Source organism: Momordica charantia (assembly GCF_013281855.1).
Source record: "Momordica charantia cultivar OHB3-1 chromosome 10 unlocalized genomic scaffold, Mcharantia_2.0 BLBB01000010.1, whole genome shotgun sequence".
Lineage (NCBI taxonomy): Eukaryota > Viridiplantae > Streptophyta > Magnoliopsida > Cucurbitales > Cucurbitaceae > Momordica > Momordica charantia.
Window position 1 is genome coordinate 12,820,223 of NW_028275158.1, and position 15,592 is coordinate 12,835,814.

Genomic DNA, 15,592 nt, shown 5'->3' on the forward strand with positions numbered 1-15,592 from the left:
TAAGGGTTCCGGTTAAGTAGCATAGACATAGGACCTTAACCCGAGGTTGCGACTATTTCCATCCTAACACTAAGATATCTCTCATAATAGACATATTAGGGAATGTCTTAGGACTTTGAACTTGCTTAGACATAAGTCAAGTGAGAAGCGTAATCGTTGGTTTCTAAAGTAAAATGCATATTGTCCTTAGCGTGTCCTTGATTCTTTGTTGGCTAACTTGAAGTAATTCGGGCTAGGTTTTACCATTATAAGACCAAATCCCCAAATCCAAAACCATTATTTGTGACCACTTCTCATTTTACAAGAATCACTCATTTCAATGTTCACTATTCTTTAAAACTTTAGAGTTTGGAAATTATTTAGAAGTCCTTGAGGATCGATACTTGGATACTCCATCCATTTTATATTACTCTGACAGGTGTGCGTTGCATCTATAGAATTGTTACCACGCCTAGTGCATGCGTTCAGCATAACCACCAGTCAAGTTTTTGGCGCCGTTGCCGGGGACTTTAGTTTTAAAATTATTTTCAAATTCTTTTAGTTTTTATTTTTGTGAATAAAAATAAAAACTAAAAGAATTAAAAACTAACAGTTGGGTGTAATTTCCATCCACCGTTTTGTTCTATATTTTTGGTCGTTTTTCTCACAAGGATAAATTAAAGTGCATGAGCACAAGATCTTTTCTTCTACCCCTTGACTTTGAGATTGAGCGGACCCTTCGAAAAACTCGAAAGGAGCAAAGACTTCGAAAACAACTAGAAAAGCAAAAAGAGAGTGAAGGTGAAATCAGTCCTGAAAGTGAGGTAGAGAGTACGAGCACATCAATGGCAGATATTCCACCTCGTGATTCGGTTGATCCACCTGCTGTTAACAGTAATATGAGGGATCATGCGAGAAATGATGAATTCAACCATATCCAGATGGCGGACAACAGAGACGTAGCAATGCGAGAATATGCCGCCACGACTTTTCAGAACTTTGATTCAGGGATAGTCAACCCTATTCCAGCCCACGCAAACTTTGAGCTTAAACCAATGATGTTTCAAATGTTGCAGACAATTGGACATTTTGGAGGGCAGGAACATGAGGATCCACATGATCATCTGAAATCATTCATTCAAATTGCACATGCATTTCGATTACCTGGTATAACAGACGATGCTCTTAGACTAACACTTTTTCCATTTTCTTTGAAGGTCCAAGCTAGAGCATGGCTCAATGCATTTCCACCGGGATCCACCACCACATGGGGGTCGTTAGTAGAGAAGTTCTTAACAAACTTCTTCCCACCTACTCGCCACGCTGATATCAGAGAGGAGATCATCTCCTTTAGACATTATGATCGTGAACCTGTTCACGAGGCGTGGGAAAGATTTAAAGAACTAATCAGGAAATGTCCGAACCATGGCTTGCCGGCATGCATCCAGATAGAACATTTCTTTAGAGGTTTAGATCATCCTACTAATATGATGCTAAACAATGCTGCCAACGGAGCCTTTACAAAGAAGACATTCAACGAGATAGTCGACATCCTAAATGACTTAGCTTCACACAACGAACTATGGTGTTCGCAAAGATCTAGGGCAGCACCAAAGAAGCAAGATCCAGCTGGAGTTTTGGCTCTGGACATTGCGACCTCGATGCAAAAAGAGATGGTTACAATGAACCAGAGGCTGAAAGAGATGGCATTGGGAATCAAAAATCCATTAGCCACGCCGACACAACCTGTGCAGTCGGATTATTGCACTCCTGCCCCTGTTTGTCAAGTCAATGATCTCATTTGTTCATTTTGCAGTGAAAACCATATTTATGATAATTGTCCACATAACCCTGCTTCCGTTTTTTATGTAGGACATGGGAACAATAGGAACTTTAACCTATATTCGAACATCTACAACCCAGGTTGGAGGCACCACCCTAATTTCTCATGGGGAGGTCAAGCAGGTTCGAGCGGTTTTAATCAAGGGCAGAGCCAGCAGAACAAGCAGCCCTATGTTCCACCTACACAGCAATACATCCCGCCACCGCAACAGCAATAAAATCAGAGAACACAGACTCCACCAGTTCAAAATAACAACTCAAATCTTGAGAATATGATGAAGGAGTACATGGCCCGAACCGATGCAGTGATACAATCCCAAGCAGCATCAATGAGGAATTTCGAGACCCAATTAGGAGTGGACTGGAATATGATGGACCAACAATGCCAACAACAGATGTACAGATTCCGTCCACTGAACCAACTGTAAAGATACCAGAAAGTTCAACAACACCAAAAAAAGAAAATATCAGAAAAGGTAATGAGGACACCCCGAGTGTTCCTCCACAGGTACAACCTTCTTTTACCCCTACTCCCCCGTTTCCACAAAGATTAGTTAAGAAAAATAATGATTCCCAGTTTAGAAAATTTTTAGATATTTTAAAACAATTGCATATAAATATACCATTAGTAGATGCTCTAGAACAGATGCCAAATTATGCTAAGTTTTTGAAAGATATAGTTTCTAGGAAGAAAAAGATAGGAGAGCATGAACTGGTAGCCATGACAAAATGTAGTAGTGAAGCTGTAGGCAGCCCGCTACCCATGAAATGTAACGATCCTGGCAGTTTTACCATTCCATGTTCCATACGAGGGAAAAACTTAGGTAGGGCATTATGTGATCTAGGCGCTAGCATTAATCTTATGCCATTATCAGTTTCAAATCTTTTGGCATAGGAGAAGCTAGACCTACTACGGTTACCCTCCAACTAGCAGATAGATCTACCATAAGACCTGAGGGAAAGATAGAAGATGTTTTAGTCCAGGTGGACAAAATCATTTTCCCTGCAGACTTTATCATCCTAGATTGCGAGGCGGACTTAGACGTTCCCATTATTTTGGGAAGACCATTTCTAGCCACTGGGGATACAGTTTTTAATGTGAGGAAGGGAGAAATTACAATGAGGGTAAATAATGAAGAAGTTAAATTTAACGTTCTAGACGCCATGAAATTACCAGGAGACTTTGAAGAATGCTCTGCTATAAATAGCTTGAATCCTGTTATGTTTGATGAGTTTTATGACTTGTTAGTTACAGTGATTGAAGAAGAGCTTGATAAGATAGCAGCAGGACCGGAAGATGTGATTAATCCTGTTGAAAAAATACAACAAGAAGAATGCAAGTCGTTACTTCCGTCCATAGTGGAACCACCCACTTTGGAGCAGAAGCCATTGCCGTCGCATTTGAAATATGCGTATCTAGGGGATAACGACACTTTACCAGTTATTATAGCTTCCAATTTATCACCTCCTAATGAATATTCTTTATTGCAGATTTTGGAGAAGCACAAAAAGGCCATTGGATGGACGATAGCAGATATCCGAGGGATAAGCCCGGCCTTTTGCATGCACAAAATTCTATTGGAAGAAGATGCTAAGAACTCTATTGAGAGTCAAAGGCGGTTGAACCCGAAGATGAAAGAGGTTGTAAGGAAAGAAATTTGACGCCGGTGTTATATACCCAATATCCGACAGCAGCTGGGTAAGCCCAGTACAGTGTGTACCAAAGAAAGGGGGTATAACCGTGGTGGCCAACGAGGAGAATGAGCTCATCTCAACCCGAACTGTGAGTGGGTGGAGAGTTTGCATTGACTATCGCAAACTCAACAAGGTAACGAAGAAAGACCATTTTCCTCTACCGTTTATTGACCAGATGCTCGACCGTCTGGCAGGTAAGGATTTCTATTGTTTCTTAGATGGATGTTCGGGTTATAATCAAATTACTATTGCTCCAGAAGACCAGGAGAAGACAACATTTACGTGTCCGTATGGTACGTTCGCTTTCAGGCGAATGCCCTTTGGATTATGCAATGCACCCGCAACTTTTCAGAGGTGTATGATGGCCATCTTCTCTGACATGGTAGAAAATATTCTAGAAGTTTTTATGGATGACTTTTCTGTTTTTGGAAATTCTTTTGACGCATGTTTAGTTAATTTGGAGACAGTATTGGAGAGATGTGAACAAACAAACCTAGTCCTAAATTGGGAGAAGTGTCATTTCATGGTACAAGAGGGTATTGTTTTGGGTCACAAAATTTCCAAGCAAGGAATAGAGGTAGACCACGCTAAGATAGACATCATTTCAAAGCTACCTCCTCCCACGAATGTTAAAGGGATTAGAAGTTTTTTAGGGCATGGGGGATTTTACCGCCGCTTTATAAAAGGCTTTGCTAAAGTTTCTAAACCCTTGTGTCAATTGTTAGAACATGATAGACCATTTGTTTTTTATGATGACTGTTTAAAATCATTTGAAATGTTGAAAGTTGCTTTAAGTTCAGCCCCTATAATTATCGAACCTAATTGGGATTTACCTTTCGAGCTCATGTGTGATGCTAGTGATTATGCAATAGGAGCTATGTTAGGACAACGTAAAAACAAGATCTTGCATCCTGTGTATTATGCTAGTAAGACTCTAACCGGTGCACAACTCAATTACACTACTACTGAAAAGGAACTGTTAGCAGTTGTGTTCGCCTTTGATAAGTTTAGGTCTTACTTGATAGGCACAAAAGTCATTGTTTTTACTGACCATTCTGCTTTAAAATATTTATTTGCTAAAAAGGATGCTAAACCACGTTTGATACGGTGGATTTTGTTACTTCAAGAGTTTGATATTGAAGTTAGGGACAGGAAGGGTACTGAAAACCAAGTTGCTGATCACCTGTCTAGATTGGAATCCCCGCTCTGTGATGATGGAACTGTTATACGTGAACAGTTTATTGACGAGCAACTCTTGCTAGTTGATTTAGTTCCGTGGTATGCCGATATAGCAAATTATTTGGTAAGTCGAATAGTTCCTTATGAGTTCAACAAGCAACAGGTAAAGAAATTTCTAAATGAAGTTCGATTTTATCGTTGGGATGAACCTTTTTTATATAAGCTAGGACCTGACAATATCTTACGCAGGTGTGTAGCAGAAGAAAAGCACGAAGCGATATTAGACGCTTGTCATATGTCTCCATATGGAGGACATTTTACAGGACACAAAACCGCAACCAAAGTTTTGCAAAGTGGGTTCTTTTGGCCCACTCTGTTCAAAGATGCACATAAGTTTGCCCAGGTTTGTGATAAATGCCAACGGACAGGTAATATATCTAAACGCCACGAAATGCCTCAAACTCCGATCCTGGAGATTGAAATATTTGATGTGTGGGGTATAGATTTTATGGGTCCATTTCCATCTTCTAATGGTAAGCTTTATATATTGTTAGCAGTAGATTATGTTTCGAAATGGATAGAAGCCATTGCAGCTGCTACTAATGATTCTAAAGTTGTCATTCGTTTTCTGCAAAAGCACATTTTTACGCGTTATGGAACCCCGCGTTGTCTGATAAGCGATGGGGGGGCTCATTTTGTGAATAGGTCTATGCAAAAGTTGCTGGCTAAATACAATGTGCGTCATAGGGTTGCAACAACATATCATCCTCAGTCCAATGGGTTAGCCGAAATATCTAATAGGGAGATAAAAAAACATTTTAGAAAAAACTGTAAATCTTAACCGTAGGGATTGGTCTTTGAAGCTTGATGATTCACTTTGGGCATATAGGACAGCATTTAAGACTCCCCTCGGCATGTCCCCCTATAGGCTAGTCTTTGGAAAAGCATGTCATTTGCCTCTTGAGCTAGAGTATAAAGCATTTTGGGCTACTAAGAAATTAAATTTTGATTTGACGGCTACAGGTGAAGCGAGGAAGTTACAATTGTTGGAATTAGAAGAACACAGGCAATTTTCTTATGAGAATGCTAAGTTGTTTAAGGAAAAAACTAAACAGTGGCATGATAGGCGTCTTCGGCCGAACAATCTTCAAGAAGGTGATCTGGTTCTGTTATTCAATTCTAGGTTGAAACTTTTTTCGGGGAAACATAAGTCTAGATGGTCTGGTCCCTTTAAAATTTTTAAAGTTTACCCATATGGGGCAGTGGATTTAGTTGACTCTAAGGGAAGTATTTTTAAAGTAAATGGGCAGAGACTTAAGCCATATTTTGGAGAACCAGTGGATAGAGGAAAAACCTCTATTCAACTTTCAGGTCAATAAATGTTTGCGAAAAATGTTTTTCCTTCTTATCCGTTTTGAAAGAACAAAAGTAAAGGAAGGAAGTTTTTGTATCTTACATTCTTTTTGTTTAATCATAAAAAGTTTTGCTTATTAGGAGAATGTTCTTGAAAACAAAAAAAAAAAAAAGAAAATTACGCAGGCGCCTGGCGCCTGCCCTTTGCGAAAAAAAAAATCACGCAAACAGCTGCGAGATCATGTTCGCAAAGTCGTGCAACATATCTACAACTTGAGGGCTTCATTGAATTTTGCGGTTTTACCTTCATGGCCTCCAGCGCTAGCTGCTATCCTTGGTCATCCATCTTCCAGTACCGACACTGATCCTAGTCCACAACCTCCAACTTCATGAAGGGGAGGTTCCTTCTTTGCTATTTTTTGTGTTTTATTCTTCTGGTTAATGACGTTGTTTGCATATTCTAGCCTTACTACGCATGTTTTTTGTATTGATTATGTTTCGAGCTCAGTTGAAGCATGAATAAAATAATATCGTTTATCTTATGATCACTTAAAGTATGCCTTCACTTAACCTTAGTTTAGCTTTTCACATGCCTATTTTGAAGCATCTGTGTTGTGCATGTGATTTCATGTCGATGATGATTATAAGAGATTGTTGAGTTTTCTGTTCTATGCCTGACTAAGCTTTGAGCTATTTCCTTCGTTTATGTGATAAACTCATTTTCTTTTATGTCTTTTTGATCATTACAGACTTTAAACTTTTTCTTTGCCCCTATATAGGAAGTCCTTGTCCTTTTTACTGTTAAGCCTTTTTCATCATATGCAAAAGTATTTTCCCAGTGAGAACACTGTCTCTCTTAAGTTTGGGGGGGACAGTCGTTGTGTCAGTCATTGTTTCAGAAAGATAAAGTGTTATTATATTTGAAAAATCATGCTATTTTATTTTGAAAAAGAATTAGTTGGAAAGAAAGAAAGTGTTGAAAAGCACTTTGCTTTAAAAAAAAACAAAAAAGTCAAAAGTTGCAAAAGAGTAAAAAGAGTCTTGTTGAGAGAAAATAAGAGTGGGGAAAAGACTTGTGTTAGAAAGAAAAGAGTGGTAAAAACAATGAGAGTTAAAGAAAATGTATTTATGATTTCTGAGTCCTACTGTAGACACCCATTTAGTTTTAGGTTGGGTGTTGACTTTGAAAATAGCAGTAAGGATGGTGATAAGTGACTTCGTGTTTCTCATTGTCGTCGTCTTATGACCTAGCTGTTAGTTTCAAAGTCATTCTACGAGTAGCTGTGGTTGAAACCGATGTTAGTGTGTGGAAACCTCATGGGCTAGTAGCCGGTCTTTCAGATGTAAAAGTCTCAATGTAAAAAGGGAGTGTGCAAATTCCTTAGGGGTATTTGAAAACGTTTTATGTTTTTGAAAGGAAAAAGGATTTTGAAAGAGAAAGTTTTTATCATTTCAAACTTGGTTTATAGTGACTAAACTTACAAAGGCAATAGAATGGTAGGCTTTGATATCTTTTCCCTGAGACAATTTATGATTTAACATCTCGGTTGCTTTTGCTTTACCTTGTCCATGTGTTAGAAAGCTGATTAAAGTTGCTAAGTTTTGCTTGAGGACAAGCAAAAAGTTAAGTTTGGGGGTGTGATTACGCTTGTTTACATGCGTAAAAAGAAGGTTCTAGATGCTGTTTTTACTATGTTTTAACTTTGTTTCGGACTTTTTCTTGGTCGTTTGAGTTCTAATTCATGCAAAATTCATATATGATGGTTTATGGTTGGCTTATATTGTATTTATGACATTTTAGGACCATTGGGGAGTGCAAAATAATCAAAAGAAGCAAAAAGTCGGAAATACCTACATGGGAGGCGCCAGGCGCCTGGGAAGGCTGCAGAAAACTGGTTTTCTTCCAACTTTGCCCTTAATGAAACGCGTCTTCCAATGCGTTTCGGTGGTTCCAACCGATGCATACGTGTAGAAGAAGTGTTCCACTATCAGTTTGAGCACGATTTAGTCAGTCAAAGATGTTGGAAATGGGTGATTCACCATCGTTTTAGGACCTACCTAACCAATTCTGCAAAGCTATAAATTCCAGCAGCTTCTCCACCAAATTCATCAAGCCTTGCTTCCTTCTCTTGATCACTTTTAGTGTTTCTTTGTTGCTTTCTAAGTACTTTTTAGTTGCTTTCATTAGTTGCTTTTGGTTTTTAAATCCCGAGCACTTTACATTCCTTTATTGAGCTTTGTTTTGTTTCCATTTGTACTTAGTTATTTTCTACTTATTCAAATATATAAAAATCTAGCACTTTGCTTATCTTCCCTTTGCCTTTACTTTATTTTTAGTTAAGAGAGTTGTGTTTTTGGAGGAAAGAGCACGTGACACTCCCCCTTGCTTGAAAGAGAAGGGCGAAGCTCTCAATCCCGAGAAAAACTCTCCGTTAGTTAACTTTTGTTTTTCACACATGCATTCCAATTCCAACCATTTTACTTGCTGTATTTTCTTCAATATGTCTTTCTAAATTCCCGTCTCTAGCCCGGTTATAGATAGGTTAGCCTTTTATTTCTAATAAGGGTTGCTAAGAAGTAGTGTTTTTGCTTTCCATTCATTGCTCAACATGTTTTCCCAAAAAGTTAGGATTTAGAGAAGGCCACTGTAAGTCTTAACAAGTCAATACTGAAAAGGTTGCTTATTTGCATTGTTGAGTGGTTAAACCGAGGAGAGGAGCGCCTTAGACATAAGGGTTCCGGTTAAGTAGCCTAGACATAGGACCTTAACCCGAGGTTGCGACTATTTCCATCCTAAAACTAAGATATCTCTCATAATAGACATATTAGGGAATGTCTTAGGACTTTGAACTTGCTTAGACATAAGTCAAGTGAGAAGCGTAGTCGTTGGTTTCTAAAGTAAAATGCATATTGTCGTTAGCATGTCCTTGATTCTTTGTTGGCTAACTTGAAGTAATTCGGGCTAGGTTTTACCATTATAAGACCAAATCCCCAAATCCAAAACCATTATTTGTGACCACTTCTAATTTTACAAGAATCACTCATTTCAACGTTCACTATTCTTTAAAACTTTAGAGTTTGGAAATTATTTAGAAGTCCTTGAGGATCGATACTTGGATATACCATCCATTTTATATTACTCTGACAAGTGTGCGCTTGCATCTATAGAATTGTTACCACGCCTAGTGCGTGCGTTCAGCATAACCACCAGTCAGTGGGAAGTGGGAAAACTCCACCACTTTTCCACCATTAGTGGTGGAAAGTAGGAGGTTTTCCTCCCATTTTCATTTTCCATTTTTTCCATTTTATTTTTATTTTAATTTAATTAAAACTATTCTAATAAAATTAATAATTAATTAAATCATACTTAATTAATTACCAAAAAAAATTTAATTTAACTTAACCAAATTAACATAAGTCATTAATTTAATTAAATCATATTTAATTAAATTAATCAAATATCCCCTTAATTTAATTAAATCATATTGAATCAAATTAAACTTAAATTAATTAATCGTATTAGAATCAAATTCCAATATAAACCTCTCTCATAATTTTGCATTGAATTAAAAAATTAACCTTATATTATAATGTATCAATATACATTATGTTAATTGCATCTCATACAAATTAACTTTAATTCCCGTTAACAAATTTAAACAATTTAATTTCTTTTCAAGATTAAATGTTCTTAACTATCCTTTACGAGCTCGGAACGGGAACTAATGGACCTACAAATCGGAAGCTCCAACGATACGAGATTAATTGATTAAACTCATTAACCATATTAATCAACATTCGTTAACTGTCATTGTAAAGATCCACTCCAGTAAAGATCCACAGTTGCACTCTTCTCATTGTAGAATATTTTTCGTCCATGGATTTTGACCATTAACGATAAGTCAATCCTTCACTAGTGTTCGTAACCACACCAGGGTCAAATTATCGTTTTACCCCTGTGTTACATCTTGTACCTTAAGTACCGCTGATCCTCTAGTGAACAACCGGATTATGGTCCAACCAATAACCGGAAGTCTCTCTCGGGCTAGTGAGAGGGTGGGGCCCGTTGTTCAAGTCCTGGAGTTAGCACTCAAGAGAACACTCATCTACTTACCCTAAAGTCGGGAATGAGTGAATTTCATCTTGTGTAGTTATGTTCCCAACTCCCCACTCGGTCTCGACCCCAAAATGGTAGGCATATTGAGTCAGCGACTTGAGTCACTCTCACTCATACAAATCAAAGGACGAGCCCTAACAGGCAGGAGTCTATAACTCACTCAAGATTGACATCAAGTTACCTGGTCATGTTATTGGAATATTAATCTATTAGCTAACGGTGTTATAGCTAAAGACTAATTATTTCGTGGTTCGGTCTTATACAAACTCATTGTATAGGATACCCCCACTCGTATGTCTCCACACGAACGACCTGGATCAAGTCATTTGTAACTATTACAAAGTGTGCCGTATCTATAGTGTTACCAGGATAAGGTACCTAACCTTATCGATATACTATAGACCCTTTAGGTTACTACTGGAACATTATTCACTTGTATATCAAATATATACTGTATATATATACACTGTATATCAAATATATATGCTGTATATTAAATATATACTGTATATCTGTTATATACTGTTCCAATTACATGACATAACCTCAGATGTTAGTTTATTGGATTTGGATTAATGCAATCCTATAAATAACAACTTTATTGAATGAATATTTGTTTTATGTTTACAAGCCACGAGTTTAGGGCATAAAACCAAACATTTTGAAGAAGCGAAACTGCGACATGGCAGTAGTAGAAGATAGGTCGAATGAGTTTAAGGATAATAATTGAAAGTTGCAAGCTTCCAACGTTCCTTAAATCAAAATCAGTATGAGGGAAGTTTATACATTATTGTTATGATTGTTTACTTTTCAGTATTTTTATGTCCTGAACGTTTTAATAATTTTATTTTCTTAGTACAGGATTGAATTTCCCAAGAAAATAAGCAAGGTGAAGCGATGTTGTTACAGTTAAATGAGTTGGATGAGTTTCACCAATTTTCTTATGAGAATGCTAAAATATATAAAGAACAAACTAAAAAATGGCATGATAAGAAAATAATGGATAAGAATTTGGAACCTAGAGACTCAGTATTGTTATTCAATTCTCTAGTAAGGTTATTTCTAGGTAAGTGGAAGTCTAGATGGTTAGACCCGTTTCTAGTTGAACGTGTTTATCCACATGGAGTTCTGGATTTAAGAGATTTGGAAGGTAATATTTTCAAGGTAAATGGGTATCGAGTAAAGATATACTCTGATGAGTATATTGATAGAGGCAAAACCTCTGTACTACTGAAAGATCCAAGAGAAAGCAGTGAGAACAGTCCCTCTGTCGGTGTTGAGGGCGTTTTTATGTAAAATATTGTCTTATTTTTTCGAAATTTTTATACATTTTGTTATGCGTTTTTTTTTTGTGTGTAGATTTCATATCTAATTTTTGTTTTTGCATTTGAATTTTGCCGGATCAAGATTTTGGCTACTTCAAAATTGTACCAGACGCAATTTAAGAAAAAATGGAGACTTTCGAAGTTTCAATCAAGGATTTTCGTGGGCATATTTTGGGTTTATTTTAAATGAACTTTGGGCTATTTGAAAACATAAAAGCCTTTTGTTAAAACCCTAGGTTGTTTTAAATGAAAAACAAAAAGAAAAGCCCTAATTCCCCTCTCCATTTGCTATTTTCCTCCCCCAAAATCCCCAATTTATTTTCAAGTTTCGCCCATCAAATCTTCAAGAATCCCCAAATTTCTCATACCCCTCTTATTTTCGGCAAAGTCAGGTTAGGATCGTGGGAATTTTCCATTATGTTTTGATCAAAGTTCCAAGATTCCATGGAGGGTCTTCTTCCTCCACGCCATGCAAAAAAAAAAGAAGGGAAAGAGGAAGGTCATGGTGCCACCACCTACTCCACCAGGTTCGATCCTAGCATACAAATAAAGAAATTAGAGGAAATATTGAGAATGTCACCTAGAGCGAACCTATCCTAAGTAATGAAAGTTCTGAAAAAAGGGATTTAGAGATTAACGTTGCTAGGGTTGAAGAAGGAGGCCATAATGAAAGGAAATTAGAAGAATTTGGAAAGGTCTACCTGAGAAAAAATCAATCTATAGCTGGTAAAAATTCTGGAAATAAAGAGTTACAGGCTAATACTGATAGGACTAATGATGGAGATGTTAATGAAGAGAGGAAAAAATAGATTAGGATTAAGGGGCATGAGGATATTTGTGACAAACCAGCTGAGGATAGTCCATCTAAAAAAGCCAAGAGACCTAGGCCACTTAGAGAGGTAGAAGAGCAACTTGGAGAGGCCAAGGAAGAGGAGCCCGTTACTACCAAACCACAACCATCAAGGGCCGAAAGGGTAAGGATAGAAGTGAAAATGGCCGACTTTACAACCTGTGTACTATTGGTTGAGAAGGGCTTTGATGAGGAACATGAACCCATGCCAGATTATGTCAAACAACAACTTGTAGAACATGGTTTGTGAGACTTTGTTTGCTTCACCTACGCCTGTGTCGGAGACATATGTAAAAGAATTCTACGCGGCCATTCACCCCAAACCGAGGAGATGCCGTGAGAGTAGGGGTAAGTTGGTAAGATTTTCTCCATCGATTATTAACACTCACTATGGGTTTTTAGATGTGTTTAATGCAGTATATAATGAGATTTTGGTGCATTGAATGGATGAACAAGTGTTGGAAGCGCGTAAGCGATTTCCCTTGTTTACTAAGGTAAAAAGAAGCTAAATTGGTGTTGTTTTCTAGCGTTTTACAATAAGAATCCATATTTTAAGCTTACTATAGTTTCCAAAATCTTTCATTTGGAGTTATCTTAGGTTATGCATGCATATAGGACGTTTTTACATAGTTTAGAGTTGATTTCTAACGGAAATTACAATTTTGTGTAGAAAATTACAGAGCTAGGGGTATGATGCCTTCCCCAATTCTGAGAACGCCCTTAATGTAAAATGCAAGTTTTTATGTGTTTTGAAGCTTCCCCAAGTCCTTCCACGTGTGTTCCATGCATTGATGATGGCCAATTCAACAACAAACCAACTAAAAGATGTTGTAAAGGCATGGCTCTCCATGAATGTCTCAACCTCCTAACCGCCTTAAAGTCCCTATAAATACAGCAGCTCCCCTCACTCCATTCATCATCCTTAAGTGATCAATTCAGCTTTAGACACTTTACTCTCAGTTTATTTACGTTTTCGTTTTAAGTTTTGAGTTGTTATTGTTCTAATCTTTGTTTATTTCAAGTTCATCTTTGTTTATTTTAAGCGAGTTCCTTTTTTTTTCAAAGGAGGTCCTTTTCTTTCTCCGGACCCGGTCTGCTGTAGTCAGCCTCACGGTGTGCCTGACTGGCGAGTCACTCTCTCTCTCTCATTATGAAGATGTAATCACACAATCTTGTGGAATCGACCGAGTATTGCTCCCCAATCTTGAAAGATAACAGGTTAGGGTCATTCGAGTTACAACTCCACTGTTTTCAACTTGTTTTAATTCTATTCATCTTTTAATCGTGTCGTCTACTTCCATCAATGTTCAATTCTATTTTTCTTTTAATGTCATGAGCTAAATTTATTTTTCCCAAGTCCGGTTATGGATAGTTAGCTAAAGTTTTTAAAATCCAACAAGGCAAAAGCCGTTTTCCGCTTGTTTTGTCACTTAAGGTTATTTTCATAAGTTAAAACTTGATTTGGACAATTAATGTTTTATCCAAGCATCGATACTCAACGTTTTGATACATTTTCACAACTTTAATTATTTAACTTTGGAGAGAAATACTTTAGATATAAAGATTTCGCTCGGGTAGCCTAGACATAGGACCTCGACCTAAGGTTACCGTTGGTTTTTTTAAATTAAGATGTTTTTTTCTAATAGACATATTAGGAATTGACTTATACCTTCAAAATCACTTAAAAATAAGAAGATGGCGAAGAAAAACCGAAGAAAATTTATGAGAGGCATCTGGCACCTAGTTGGAAAAAGTTGTTGTATTTTTAGCTAATTTGAAGTAACTGGGTTGGGTTTATTGCATTGAGTATTTAAATATCAAAACCAACATTATCTTTGATATCTGTTACCCCTAAATCAATTGCAATGTCACCGATCATGAACATTTCTTATAAAAAAGACTTCAATTGTCCCTTAGAATCGATAATCGGAATACTCATTCCGTTTTACTACTTGTGACGGGTGTACAATTGCACTCTATCATTTATTTTCATTCCAAAATTCCAAACAAGTTTTTGGCACCGTTGTCGGGAACCAATTTGATTTAGTCTTTTATTAATTCTTGTGATCGGTTTTTTGTTATTGTCATTTCTGTTCTCAAACTTTTTTTAATTATATCCAACCTTGAAGGTCATTGTTCAGTGCATGAGCACGAATTCATTTATGTTGTCATTTCATCCTGAAATTGAAAGAACCTGTCGTAGGTTGAGAAAAGAATAGAGACTTACAAAACAGAGAGAAAAGCAAAAAAAGAAAGAAAAAGAAAGAGATTTCCAAAGCGAGAGTGAAAGTACCATCACCGTTATGGACGAGATTCCACCACAAAATCCTGCAGACCCACCAGTTGTTAACGAAAATATGACAGGTTAACAACAAAACAATAAGTTCAATCATATCCTAATGGCAGATAATAGAGATGTAGTCATACGAGAATATGCTGCCACAACATTCCAGAATTTGAATTTTGTCATCCTGAATCCCATTCTAGAAGCCGCCAACTTCGAACTCAAGCCGCTTATGTTTCAAATGCTTCAGACATTAGGACAGTTCGGAGGGCGTGAACACGAAGATCCTCGTGACCATCTCAAAACTTTTCTTCAAATAACAAGTGCATTTAGATGTCCAAATATAACTGATGATGCATTGAGGTTAACTCTTTCCCATTTTCTCTTAAGGATCAGGCAAGAACATGGCTCAACTCGTTCCCACTAGGATCGATTACAATGTGGGGGTTGCTCGTAGAGATGTTCCTTACAAAGTATTCCTTTCTACTCGCCATGCTGACATCAGGGAATAGATTCACATTTAGACAATACAATTGTGAACCAGTGCATGAGGCATGGGAGAGATTCAAAGAGTTGCTGCGAAAGTGTCTAAATCATGGATTACCAGCATGTATCCAGATCGAGCACTTATTCCGAGGTTTGGACCACCCCACTAAGATGATGCTCAACAATGCTGCAAATGGAGCCTTCACAAAGAAGACCTTCAACGAAATAGTTGATATTTTGGAGGACCTGACATCCTACAATGAGCTATGGTGTTCTCAAAGGTCGAAACCTGCACCTAAGAAGCAAGACGCAACAGGAGTGTTGGCATTGAACATCGCAACTTCAATGAAGAAAGAGATGGTGACAATGAACCAAATGCTCAAGAGATGGTCTTGGATAGGAAAAATACACCAACCATACCGGTACAACCAGTGCAACCTGTGGAACCTGAATATACTGCCCCTTCTCTTGTTTGCCAAATT

At 37.5% G+C, this 15,592-nt stretch overlaps 2 non-coding genes across 2 annotated transcripts; both read right to left on the bottom strand.

The window, feature by feature from the left end:
• Nucleotides 1–1,304: 1,304 nt before the first annotated feature.
• Nucleotides 1,305–1,411, bottom strand: LOC148208578 (small nucleolar RNA R71). Its single transcript, XR_015788589.1, has one exon. It is a non-coding gene; the product is annotated as a small nucleolar RNA R71 (small nucleolar RNA).
• A 13,710-nt stretch (nt 1,412–15,121) lies between these two features.
• Nucleotides 15,122–15,226, bottom strand: LOC148208579 (small nucleolar RNA R71). Its single transcript, XR_015788594.1, has one exon. It is a non-coding gene; the product is annotated as a small nucleolar RNA R71 (small nucleolar RNA).
• Nucleotides 15,227–15,592: the final 366 nt, after the last annotated feature.